Genomic DNA, 12,426 nt, shown 5'->3' with positions numbered 1-12,426 from the left:
TCAGGTAAAAACAACTATAAATGGGTGTAACTTTTTTATTCTTTGGAATTTTGAACTGATTTCTTGAAGAACACAAATTTAAAGCTTTCAGAACATGTTGATTCAATATGTCCTCCATCTGCCATGATGAAGGCCTCGATACAGCCTCTGAAAGAGGCACAGGCCCTCCTGATATCCTCCTTGGGGTAGGCCTCCCATTCCCTGGAGAATGCAGCCTTAAGTAAATCCAATTTGGCATGAGGGGTGGCATTAGTCCTCAACTCAATGGCGCCCCATCAGAAAAATCCAGGGGGTTTAGATCAGGTGAGCTCGGGGGCCAAATGTCTTTGGGCCAGAAGTTCACCATATTCTACTCACAGAACTTTTGGACCTTGATTGATGTGTGAGCAAGAGCCCCATCTTGCTGCCACACATAGTTGTTGTCAGGGTAGGTGGCCTTGAGCCAGGGCAAAACGGTGTATCTCAGAACTTTGTAGTACACATCAGCCCCAATTTCCTGATCTGGCTTGAAGAAGTAGGGGGGCATCTTATTGTCATCTGAGCCCAAGACTCCCAGGACCATCTGGAGATCTCTTGGTGCCCAAACTGGATTGTCTGGCACAATGGATGCGGTGAATGGTCCTCTCACTGATGCTAACAATCTTGGCAATGTCCTTCTGAGGGATTTGGGCATCCAGGAGACCACAAACCCTGTTGCATTTTGCTTGTTGCTTGCTCACTTCACAATGCACCAAGGTCTGACAAATACTAAAAAGATTGGTTAAAGGTAAGAGACTTTGATTTTAATTATTGTTTTGATTGCCCTCATCGTTTGGGCAGGACATTCAAATTTGTCAATAGAACATTTTTGCTTCCCCACCCTGTAATAGTACAACAAACAAAGAAAACAAGTACAATTTAACAAGTAGCTGCAAACAGGAATCGTGACCAATACTCTTTTCGCCTGAACTGCAGCCTGTGCGCACACAGAGCAGAGAAGTATGGAGGCAATTTAGAGAGATTTTGATGAAAACTAAACAGACTCGATCAATAAAATACCTGCAGCAAGGCTCAAAAACAGCATGCAGTGGAAAAAGTCAGCGGAAAGTTTTTGGAAGATACTTTCAGCATGGTGAAATATCTTTCCAGAGTTACTGTGCAGAGTATGAAAAGGAAAAGTTGAATTAAGTTTCAATTTATCAGAAATGCCTGAGAGTAATCATCCTCTGTAGTGCCATCACCATTTTATTGTGAGATACAAACTACTTCGCTCTGAGAGCTTCATTCATTTTTGTTTTCTTAAATTAGTCTTCAAATGCTTCAAATTTAGCCCCAGAGCCTTTTTCACACAAATATCCATAGAAAGGACAGTAACAAGTAACTCGGATCACAGTGGATAGCAGCTGTAAAATACCACACCGTAGACCTAAATTTGGACAATCAGCTCTCTCTATAACACATTACTTAAATCGTAATAATTACAGACATAGAATCCTTCACAGTTAATAGTTTAAAATAAACATCAGCTGTAGCTATTTATAGCTAATTGCAGGTGTTTTTTCTTTTTTCTTTATGCATTACAGTCATGTATTTTACCACACTTCCATGTCTGTAGTGCATTCTGGTTTTATGAGACTGAAAACTTTATATTTTTATAGTGTATGTAAAAGCCCAAGAAGGGGCAAGAGTCAAAAATCAGCATTATTGTAGCCATAAACTCTCTGTGCAACACAACAGTTTCACGCGCTGTGTTGGACCTATGCTGAACTGCAGTTATCCTTATCAAGTAAAAACGAGCTGAACAAGTGGCTTTTTTGCACATCTAGGATTTCGACAGCTTAAAGCACACACACAGTAATATTATCATCCCACTGGAGTCATATTTCTGCCCACCTGACAAATGAACCGACTCCAATATTCGCTGAGTAATTAGCACATTGGGCAAGGATTGAAGAGAGGGCTATGCATTCTTTTTCTGAAAACAAGAAATTATTATTATGTCCAACATTAATAAAATGTGTGGAGACATAGTATAGCTACCTCCTTATTTAAACCTCAGAAATATTGCCAAATTTAACATTCACAATAAATAAATAAACATACAACTCATTGTCAAATCACGAGTAGTAATTCACTGAAGGAATTATGAAAGCAAATTGTCATGCTGGTAATGTGACATGATTTTTGTGTTTATTTATGACTGCCACACTACACCATAACACACAAAGGGGAAATGGGAGCTATTGTTATTTTTTTTCAGAGGCTTCGTTTTTTTGTCTGCACTGAGGCGACTGACAGACTTCAAAGTGGAGAGCAATCATGGAAGGATGAAACTTAGAACGAAAGACACCTGAGGGAGGATACACAATGACACACAAGCACACAGGGCACACAGTTTTTTTCCAGGGTTCCAGTTCCAGTGTTTCTGCTAATTCATTCCATGTGTAATGCCACATGAAGAGACAATACAGTTATACGCACTCTGTGTCATCATACAAAGACTGAGGAGACATAAACCGGACACACTAAAATGAGTGCTTGACTTGTTCTACACATCCTACACTAACTCAACCATGCTAACAGCCTAAACAGATGATATAAACAGCAGCCGGCTCATACATAAAAGCCAGACAGTCGAATGAAGTCCTGCATCAGGATTCTGCATTCATGGATGTCAGTGTGTTGTCTGCTGCGCTGTGTAGCTCCAGTATAAACATCTCTATCTAACCTTTGTGTATTTGGGTTGCCAGTTTGCCATTATGGTGCCATTTTCTACTTTGGCAACAATAAAAAACAAAGTTTGAATAGTTTAACATCCTGAGTGTTCCCATTACAGAAAGGCTGCTGCTGCTTAATTGCCTGGAGAAAAAAGCCTAAAGCTTTGTCTTTCTACACTCAACAAAAATATAAACGCAACACTTTTGTTTTTGCTCCCATTTTTTATGAGATGAACTTAAAGATCTGAAACTTTTTCCACATACACAATATCACCGTTTCTCTCAAATATTGTTCACAAATCTGTCTAAATCTGTGATAGTGAGCACTTCTCCTTTGCTGAGATAATCCATCCCACCTCACAGGTGTGCCATATCAAAATGCTGATTAGACACCATGATTAGTGCACAGGTGTGCCTTAGACTGCCCACAATGAAAGGCCACTCTGAAATGTGCAGTTTTATCACACAGCACAATGCCACAGATGTGGCAAGATTTGAGGGAGCGTGCAATTGGCATGCTGACAGCAGGAATGTCAACCAGAGCTGTTTCTGATGTACTGAATGTTCATTTCTCTACCATAAGCCATCTCCAAAGGCGTTTCAGAGAATTTGGCAGTACATCCAACCAGTCTCACAACCGCAGCCCAGGAGCTCCACATCCAGCATGTTCACCTACAAGATGGTCTGAGACCAGCCACTCGGACAGCTGCTGAAACAATCGGTTTGCATAAGCAAAGAATTTCTGCACAAACTGTCAGAAACCGTCTCAGGGAAGCTCATCTGCATGCTCATCGTCCTCATCGGGGTCTCAACCTGACTCCAGTTCGTCGTCGTAACTGACTTGAGTGGGCAAAAGCCCACATTCGATGGCGTCTGGCACATTGAAGAGCTGTTCTCTTCACGGATGAATCCCGGTTTACACTGTTCAGGGCAGATGGCAGACAGCGTGCGTGGCGTCATGTGGGTGAGCGGTTTTCTGATGTCAATGTTGTGGATGGAGTGGCCCATGGTGGCGGTGGGGTTATGGTATGGGCAGGCATCTGTTATGGATGAAGAACACAGGTGCATTTTATTGATGGCATTTTGAATGCACAGAGATACCGTGACCCATTGTTGTGACATACATCCAAGAACATCACCTCATGTTGCAGCAGGATAATGCACGGCCCCATGTTACAAGGATCTATACACAATTGTTGGAAGCTGAAAACGTTCCAGTTCTTGCATGGCCAGCATACTCACCGGACATGTCACCCATTGAGCATTTTCGGGATGCTCTGGATCGGCGTATACGACAGCGTGTACCAGTTTCCACCAATATCCAGCAACTTGGCACAGCCATTGAAGAGGAGTGGACCCCCCCCCCCCCCAGTAAAACAAAACTGCACCTTTCAGAGTGGCCTTTTATTGTGGGCAGTCTAAGGCACACCTGTGCACTAATCATGGTGTCTAATCAGCATTTTGATATGGCACACCTGTGAGGTGGGATGGTTGATCTCAGCAAAGGAGAAGTGCTCACTATCACAGATTTAGACAGATTTGTGAACAATATTTGAGAGAAATGGTGATATTGTGTATGTGGAAAAAGTTTTAGATCTTTGAGTTCATCTCATAAAAAATGGGAGCAAAAACAAAAGTGTTGCATTTATATTTTTGTTGAGTGTAACTTCTAAACACATGCACTGTCCCACACAACTGCCTCCACAATATAGCTTTAATGATGCTGCTTACAACCTGTGCTTGCTCATCACCTTGTCCTGTCAACACGTTTTCGAAATCCACTCTTCAGCATTCCAGCAGTTGTGTGAATAAATAAGCAAACAGGTGGAGAGGTGTAAGCCATCTGTGGTCTTTTGTGTGTGCATACTTCAAATGTATGGCGGTATTCATATAGTCAGAAGGCACAAAAACACACAAGCACGGTGCGCTATTGGAGTGAGCTCCAGATGTCAGAGTTCCAGAGCCAATTAGAGGGTAAAATGGAAGGAAGGATGATCTCATCCCAGAAAGAACAAACAAACGCAAACAACAGTAGGAGCGAGCAAAGTCTTCCACACGCAAAGCCTTCAATCTAATGACAGGGTTATTAGGTGAGCTGAAAGGCAGATCAAGACACTGCTCTGACTTCATTAGTCTTCCTTCAAGGTCTTCAGCTCCAACTAAGGCCATTTAAAAAGTCTATAAATTCTTCCGAGCCACGCCAGTAACCATCTTATCTTCTCTTAAGGAACAGCCGTAGCCTGGGCGGATTTCCTCGCTTGATCCTGTGGAGAAGGTCTTATCCCTCGCTGATGTCCTCCTGGACATGGAGGCAGCCCTGTGGCAGGTTGGAAAGCTCAAGCAGGCTTAGATTTTCTGGTTCTGACAAGCCATGCACAGGCTAAAGAAAAAATCCTTTTTATGCTGTTAGCTCTTTTATTATAGGTGAGCCTAGCTATAATGCATAAAGGGAAATAAAGAATCAGTGACATTCATACTTTCATACTTTTTGAATGAGCAATAATGAAACTGGAGTTACACCTGGATACAGACTCTGTTTCAGGACAATCCTGATGAGCTCATTTAATAAAGTTTCGTCCACTTCAATGGGTGAATGCTCTCGAAACCCATGTAGCCATATTACTGTGTGGCTCTGACATGGCCTATTTGTTTTGTTTTTCTTCTATCACATTTCCACAGGCCATAACGTTTTGCTGCACTTGTTTTCAATAGAGTATTCACCCAAAAAACACACACTGGCAAGTTGTAACAAAGAAAAGGTTTGAAGGGGTATTTAAGATGTCTCAGAAGTTCTTTCATGGGTATCAAGACAGTGTGTTCATCTAATTATATATGTTATTTGGATCTTTTTTTCACATAATCCAGATGGTTCACAAGTTGTTGTTGTTGTTTTTTTTTTTTGCTAATGTTGCACTACCTGCTATATAACTCTGACACCTCATTTTCAAGTCTATTTGGATTTTGTGCTAATTAAAAATCTTGTAGCCATGCCGTTATTCCAGTGGTAGGAGTATGTCGCTTAAAATGCTTTTTTAGGTGCGTGATGTCCATTTAAGATGTTCCCTAAAACATGTTGCTTATTCGTTGTCAAGGTAGCTCATTGTAAGAAGTGTATAATTAATGGAAAACTAACTACAAGTTAGCTAATCAGCTGTCTTGGAATACAGATCTGTGATACTTGAATATGAAGAAACTTTGAGTGAAGTTTGTTTTTATGGGGGTGTCTGACTTGCAGACCTTTAAAGAAACAGCAAGTGTCATAAGTGACAAACCATGGAGCCAAGGTGATTTGAAATTGATGTGGCACCATTCAGTGAATTTATTCTGACCTCCACCGCTGCTTTTTAATAGCATACACAGATGAAAAAGTTCAAAAGACACCACAGCCTTGCCCTGTGACCATTTCCAAAAACAGATCCTACCAGTCGATGAGCACAACTGTCTAGTAGTTCTTCAAAAGGTTGCAGTGAACACACATTGGCAACAGCAGCAACTAGATACCCTCAAGTTGAAGCCTTGCAAGCCGGGTGTCCCTTAGGGGATATATCCTGGATGAAAATGTAGCCCATTATTCGAGCTGAGAACAGGTGCTTTCAACAAAGAACCCTGCATCATTATGGTCCTGTGGGAAATGAGAGAAAATATCAAGGTCTAGGAATTCACGATGTGGCCTTTTGAAAGCAAAGCAGATCAGATGCCAGGGTTGTGAGTCAAACTAGTGAAGCCAGTTGCAGAATAAAGGAGGAAAAACAGGCATGGCTTCTTCTACATGAAGCAGAAGAGTTTTCTTAACCAGTTTACAGCAGGTTTACTGGACATGCATATAAAAATTGGGAGATCTTAAAAAAAATGTTTTGATTCTGTCGTGTGTGATGAATTGCATTCATTACTGTAATTATTATATATCTTAAAATGACACATAAACACATAACACATGCGATCATTTAACCTCCTGCAAGCGATATAGATAAATAATGCCTCATTGTAGCACAAAATGAATTTGGTGAATGGCTGTATTTATATAGCGCTTCTATCCAAAGCGCTTTACATGATACGTCACATTCACCCATTCACACACTGATGGTGGAAGCTGCCATGCAAGGCGCTAACCACAACCCACCAGGAGCAATTAGGGGTTAGGTGTCTTGCTCAGGGAGACCTCAACATGAGCTCAACGGGCTGAGGATTAAACTGGCAACCTTCCAGTTACAAGACAGCCACTCTACCCACCGAGCCATGCCGCCCCTATTTCCAAGAAAACTGATTTCATAAACCACTTACTTCAATTTTGCATCTCAATTATTAGATCTTTATTCTCAGAATGTATTTATTTTTCAATAGAGAAACACTGCATGTCAGTAAAACTCTGAGGTAACAAAAAAGCAGAGCAACAGCCAACAAAAGTTTCTCACTGAAGCTGCATCTGGGTGGAGGAGGTCCTCTAAAGACACATTATGCTCCACATTTCCACCCCACTACTTCTTCCCCATGCTTTTTTTCAGCATTCCTGGCATGTTTTGTCTCTCATTCCTCGACATCACTTCTCCAGATTAGAAGTACATATGTGTCTCGCTTTCTTGCTTAGATATTTTTGAGCATCTCTTGATCAAATCTAGAAGACCAGGACAGAGACCAAAGTTTCCTCACGCAGAGTAACTGATACAGCTTCTTGCCAGCCAGCACTTCTTGGCATTGACCAATCTCTGCTCTCCAACTCCCTGCTTGCCTCAGCCTTCATCGAGGTCCTTGGCTCCTGTCAGACCAGAGCAGAGTCCCTTTGATCTGGACCGAAATGACAAGGCTGTGTGATCCCAGTGCCCCAGGCCTTCTCTGTCACCACAGGCACAATATGACAAGGTCACTCATGGGAGGGCTGAGGGAACATGTGCATGATCTCCAGGTCACCTGTATGACTGCGGCTACCAAGCTGAGAGGAATTTTTGTAGGACTGCAAAACACATTTCACGGTAATCAAATGTGTATTCATGAACATTTTGTACTTTCTTGTTTTAGCCACAGCAGCAAGCAAATGTTACAAGAATAACCGCTGAAGGGTATAAGTATGAAAAGCCAAGTGCTGTCAAAATACTCCCTAATATTTAACAAAAGTGCACCCTTTGATTTGAATAGTTGATTTGTCTGTATGGCTGTACTAAAGCTGAGTGATTCCTTCTGAACAGCAAATGATCCCTGTTGTTTTAGGGTTGCAAAACTCATAATTCTGAAGTTTAGTATGCTTGCAATCACTGCCCTGATTGAGTGAGTAACGTAGTCAAGCCATTTCCAGACAAACCACTTAAATAAATCAGAAATAGCTCAAGCACACATGTTATTTATCTCTCAGCTGCACTCATTAGAAATGTACAAAGTCAGTTTTAGTCTTCCAGTCGAATTTTCACTCAGTCACGCAGTTGCCATATCTGTTGATTGTATTCTCCATGGAGAGCCAGCTGAAATGAAGTAAAGCTGGTCTGTGGGCAAGTAGTCAACCCCCTGAGGAAGAGACAAGACAAACATGATAAGAGGCTGTCTGTAAAATTACAGAGTGCATGCAGCCCTTAATGGAGTTCAGCTCAGGGTTGAAAGGAACAAGGTCAGTCTGTCACCTAAGCTCTTACACTGATGTTTTCCTGCATTCCTGAACAGCACTATCAACAGGAAAAAAGGCTGATTAGTACAGTGAGTACAACCTTTTGAAAACAAATCCTGAGAAGACAAGCACGCAAATCTGACTTTATTGGACTATACGTCCACAAAAACAGTCATTTTAATGATAATATACTGATCCCACATTAACAAAGCATGGAGAAGGTGCATGGAGCCAGTACAAACACTGTATTGACAATCATGAACTCTTTCTGCAGGGCTAACCACGCTCATTAGCATTGGATAAACACAGCACTGCGCTGCAGACCTGTGCAGCGTATGCATATTTCATAGGGGTTTGACAGTTTGTTGAAAAGACAACCTCTTCCAGATTTACTGTACATACAATGGCACTAAGAGTGGGCAAACACCATAGACCACACAAACCACCTTTGTTATACATACTTTCTATAGGTCTTGATCATGATTTGCCAACTATACACCACACAGGTCTTTAGTTAGGGATTCATAGCTCTGTTAACATTTGACTTATGGTCATTGTTCACATATGTTTTGTTTTCTCTGAAATTTCAAGATAGAACACAATCTAGGAGTTCCTACATTTTAATTCAGTTGTCTACAAGAATATGGCATTTATATGTACATTTTTCTTTTCCCATGGTTTATGAGCAATCACCTTTAATATCCTGACTGTAAATCTCTCCATCACTAGTGGCTGCCAGCTCAGGGAGGAGCTGGCTTGTCCCTCAGGTTGCTCGCCTCGCATCATAAATCCTGAACCATCTGAGCTCAATCTGTCTCTCAGATCCATGAAATGCCAAGGCTGCCTCAAGGCCTTGGTTTCCCAGTATTAGTCTCATATCAAATGTCCTGAATGTGTGTGGGTGTGCATGTGTGATTGAGCTATTAGGATGCATTTCAGTACAAGTGATGTTCCATCTCCACCTGCAACACCCTCGTGATGAGGAGCTAACAGCAATAGTGCGGCTCAAAAATATATCAGTAAATTTCACTGAAGAAAAATTGTGAGATTCTGCCACTTTTCAATGTTAGAGCAGCAATAATTAATGTGACAGTGATGCATTGACATTTGAACTAGTAACAAACAGTGTTCCACCAGTGGGTTGGTAATTACAATCTTATGCTGTCCATCCAAATCTTGTTCAAACACTCAAAACAAAAGTAAAAATAAATAAATAAAAACAAAACACAGTTTGAAATTCTATTACAGATCCCCAAGTTTTCAAAGATCCTTTTTATGTCATGTTGAATGTGTGAGATTTATTCAGAATGATGTGCAAGGCAACTAGAAATTTTCCATTTGATGACATGTTCACAAAAGACACAATCTTGGGACTGAATCTAAAAAGACAGTAAGTGCATTCCTGACAGAGAAAGTGGAGCTCAAGTGCAAAATATAAATCAGTAGGAAAAACAAGTCCATAAAAAGCTGACTCTGTCAGTCAGTGAAGAATGAAAACATTAAAACTTCCGCAAGGGGGGACGTCTACATTAAGGTGTTAATCTTTGCATTGCATTTCTCATTACTGACCTGTAATTTGCCATTTTCTGTGGTCTTATCTTTAATTACAAGTAGTACACAGATACAGTAAAACATAAAACCCAAGGACAAGCAGCGGATTATTCATGAGTAGCACTTCAACTTGACTTGAAAATGATCCATTTCCAAAGTTATGTGGGTTAAAAAGTTCCACACATTGATCCGACAAACAGTAAAAAACGTATCTCTTCTCAAAGGCATCTCCTCCATATTCAGACTCTCTTTCAAGCAAAACCTGGCATTTATTGCGTGTGCTTGCATGTATATGCATGCACTCTCTCCAAACACATTCACAATACACTGCAGCTGGATCTCACCACACCTCGGCACGCAGTTATTGAGTTGGCATTCATGAAAAAATAAAAACAGAGTGACAAAGGGTAGCATGCCAGGAAGATAGTGTTAATGCAAGACTTAACATGTCAGTAAGCTTGCCACAGGTGAATACCTGTCACTTTTGTGAACTGCTTTCCGTTAAATGTTAAAGGATGATAAAACAATAATGACGACAATTTACGTAATGTGCAGTAGTTGAACTGGTGCTCAGGTCATGAAACTCTCATATGACAGGCTCAGTGAGAATACATCCTGAAGGTTAACTCATAGGGAAGAATGGCTTCATCCAGATCAACATAAACATAAAAAAGATTGCAATACTTCTCAGGTTTGCTTGTCATGTTATTTCAATGCTTTGAGCACCTTATTACTGTTGATGCTCCATGTTTTACTTCCTTTTCGCATTTCTTCTTGTAACGGTGTTCAGATTGATTTTTGTGCATGTTTTCACATTTTTTCTGAAAAAGATTAGAAGAATATACATAATTCCACCAGAGTCTTGTCTCCATGCTATATTAAAGGTAATGCATGTTTTCATCTCTTTCTGTCACGAACTGAGCAGGGGGACCCGAGCAGAAAACCACACTACCAGGGCTGGCTGAATGCAAGTGGTTTATTGTAGGGGGTGAAAATGGTGGCTAGGTGGGGGAAAACCAGGGTGTAGGAGCAGGAGGTTCCAGGCAGGAGTGGGGGTCCAGGCAGGAGTGGGGGTCCAGGCAGGAGAAACTGGTGAAGGTTTGTCGGGGAGAGCCGGAGGGGTAGGAGGATGGCGTGGGATCCCGGACAGCTGAACTCGGGGAGGCAGGAGAAAACAAGGTCAGAAGTTGGCAGAAACTCAAACACAGATCGTGAAGGGGGCTAGAGAGCAAACCGAACTGCGTGGTTCTTGTTTAACGCTCTGGCAGGGAGTGGAAGGCTGAGCCGGTCTTTATTGCAGAGGTGAGTCGTTAGTGAATGATCATCAGCTGTCCGGGAGCTGTGCAGGTAGTTGATTACCTGAGTGGAGTCAGCTTGAGGAGCTAGACTCCACTCAGGCACCGAGCTGTAGGGGAGAGACAGGGCAGAGGAGCGGATGGGAGACAACCAGACAAACAGGGCAGAGGAGAGGATGGGAGACAACCAAACAGACAGGACAGAGGAGCGGAACCGTGACAGTACCCCCCCCTCAACGGGCGCCTCCCGGCGCCCCATGGACCCAACCAAACCTACCGGGGCAACCAAGGAGCAGACAGAGACACGCACACAGACACAGGGACCAGATGGAACCAAAAGGACAGGAAGGGCAGAAAACAAGGGGAACAGACAGGAGGGAAGGACGGGAGGGACTGAACTAAGACCGGACTGGACTGAGCGGAGCTGAGGGCAGGGCTGGACTGAGCGAAGGAAAGGACTGGACTGGACTGAGACTGAGCTGAGCGAAGGAAAGGACTGGACTGGACTGAGCGAAGGAAAGGACTGGACTGGACTGAGCGAAGGAAAGGACTGGACTGGACTGAGCGAAGGAAAGGACTGGACTGGACTGAGCGAAGGAAAGGACTGGACTGGACTGAGACTGAGCTGAGCGAAGCTGAGGACTGGACTGAGACTGGGCTGAGCGAAGGAAAGGACTGGACTGGACTGAGACTGAGCTGAGCGAAGCTGAGGACTGGACTGAGACTGAGCTGAGCGAAGCTGAGGACTGGACTGAGACTGAGCTGAGCGAAGCTGAGGACTGGACTGAGACTGAGCTGAGCGAAGCTGAGGACTGGACTGAGACTGAGCTGAGCGAAGCTGAGGACTGGACTGAGACTGAGCTGAGCGAAGCTGAGGACTGGACCGGACTGAACTGAGAACAGGGCAGGACGGGGACTGGACCGGACTGAACTGAGAGCAGGGCAGGACGGGGACTGGACCGGACTGAACTGAGAGCAGGGCAGGACGGGGACTGGACCGGACTGAACTGAGAGCAGGGCAGGACGGGGACTGGACCGGACCGGACTGAACTGAGAGCAGGGCAGGACGGGGACTGGACCGGACCGGACTGAACTGAGAGCAGGGCAGGACGGGGACTGGACCGGACCGGACTGAACTGAGAGCAGGGCAGGACGGGGACTGGATAGGGCGGAGGGTCCGCTCCGGAGGACGGACCGTAGGCTGGACAGGGCGGAGGGTCCGCTCCGGAGGACGGACCGTAGGCTGGACAGGGCGGAGGGTCCGCTCCGGAGGACGGACCGTAGGCTGGACAGG

The 12,426-nt window shown here is 43.5% G+C and overlaps 1 long non-coding RNA gene across 1 annotated transcript; it reads right to left on the bottom strand.

The window, feature by feature from the left end:
* Positions 1-8,415: 8,415 nt before the first annotated feature.
* Positions 8,416-11,518, bottom strand: LOC127531518 (uncharacterized). The gene is made up of 2 exons (XR_007938634.1): positions 11,077-11,518; positions 8,416-10,992 (listed from the first exon to the last, which is right to left on the bottom strand). It is a non-coding gene; the product is annotated as an uncharacterized LOC127531518 (long non-coding RNA).
* Positions 11,519-12,426: the final 908 nt, after the last annotated feature.

This window comes from Acanthochromis polyacanthus, chromosome 21 (assembly GCF_021347895.1).
Source record: "Acanthochromis polyacanthus isolate Apoly-LR-REF ecotype Palm Island chromosome 21, KAUST_Apoly_ChrSc, whole genome shotgun sequence".
NCBI classification, from domain to species: domain Eukaryota; kingdom Metazoa; phylum Chordata; class Actinopteri; family Pomacentridae; genus Acanthochromis; species Acanthochromis polyacanthus.
The sequence above is the reverse complement of the archived record's forward strand: the minus strand, read 5'-3'. Positions and strand labels throughout refer to the sequence as shown.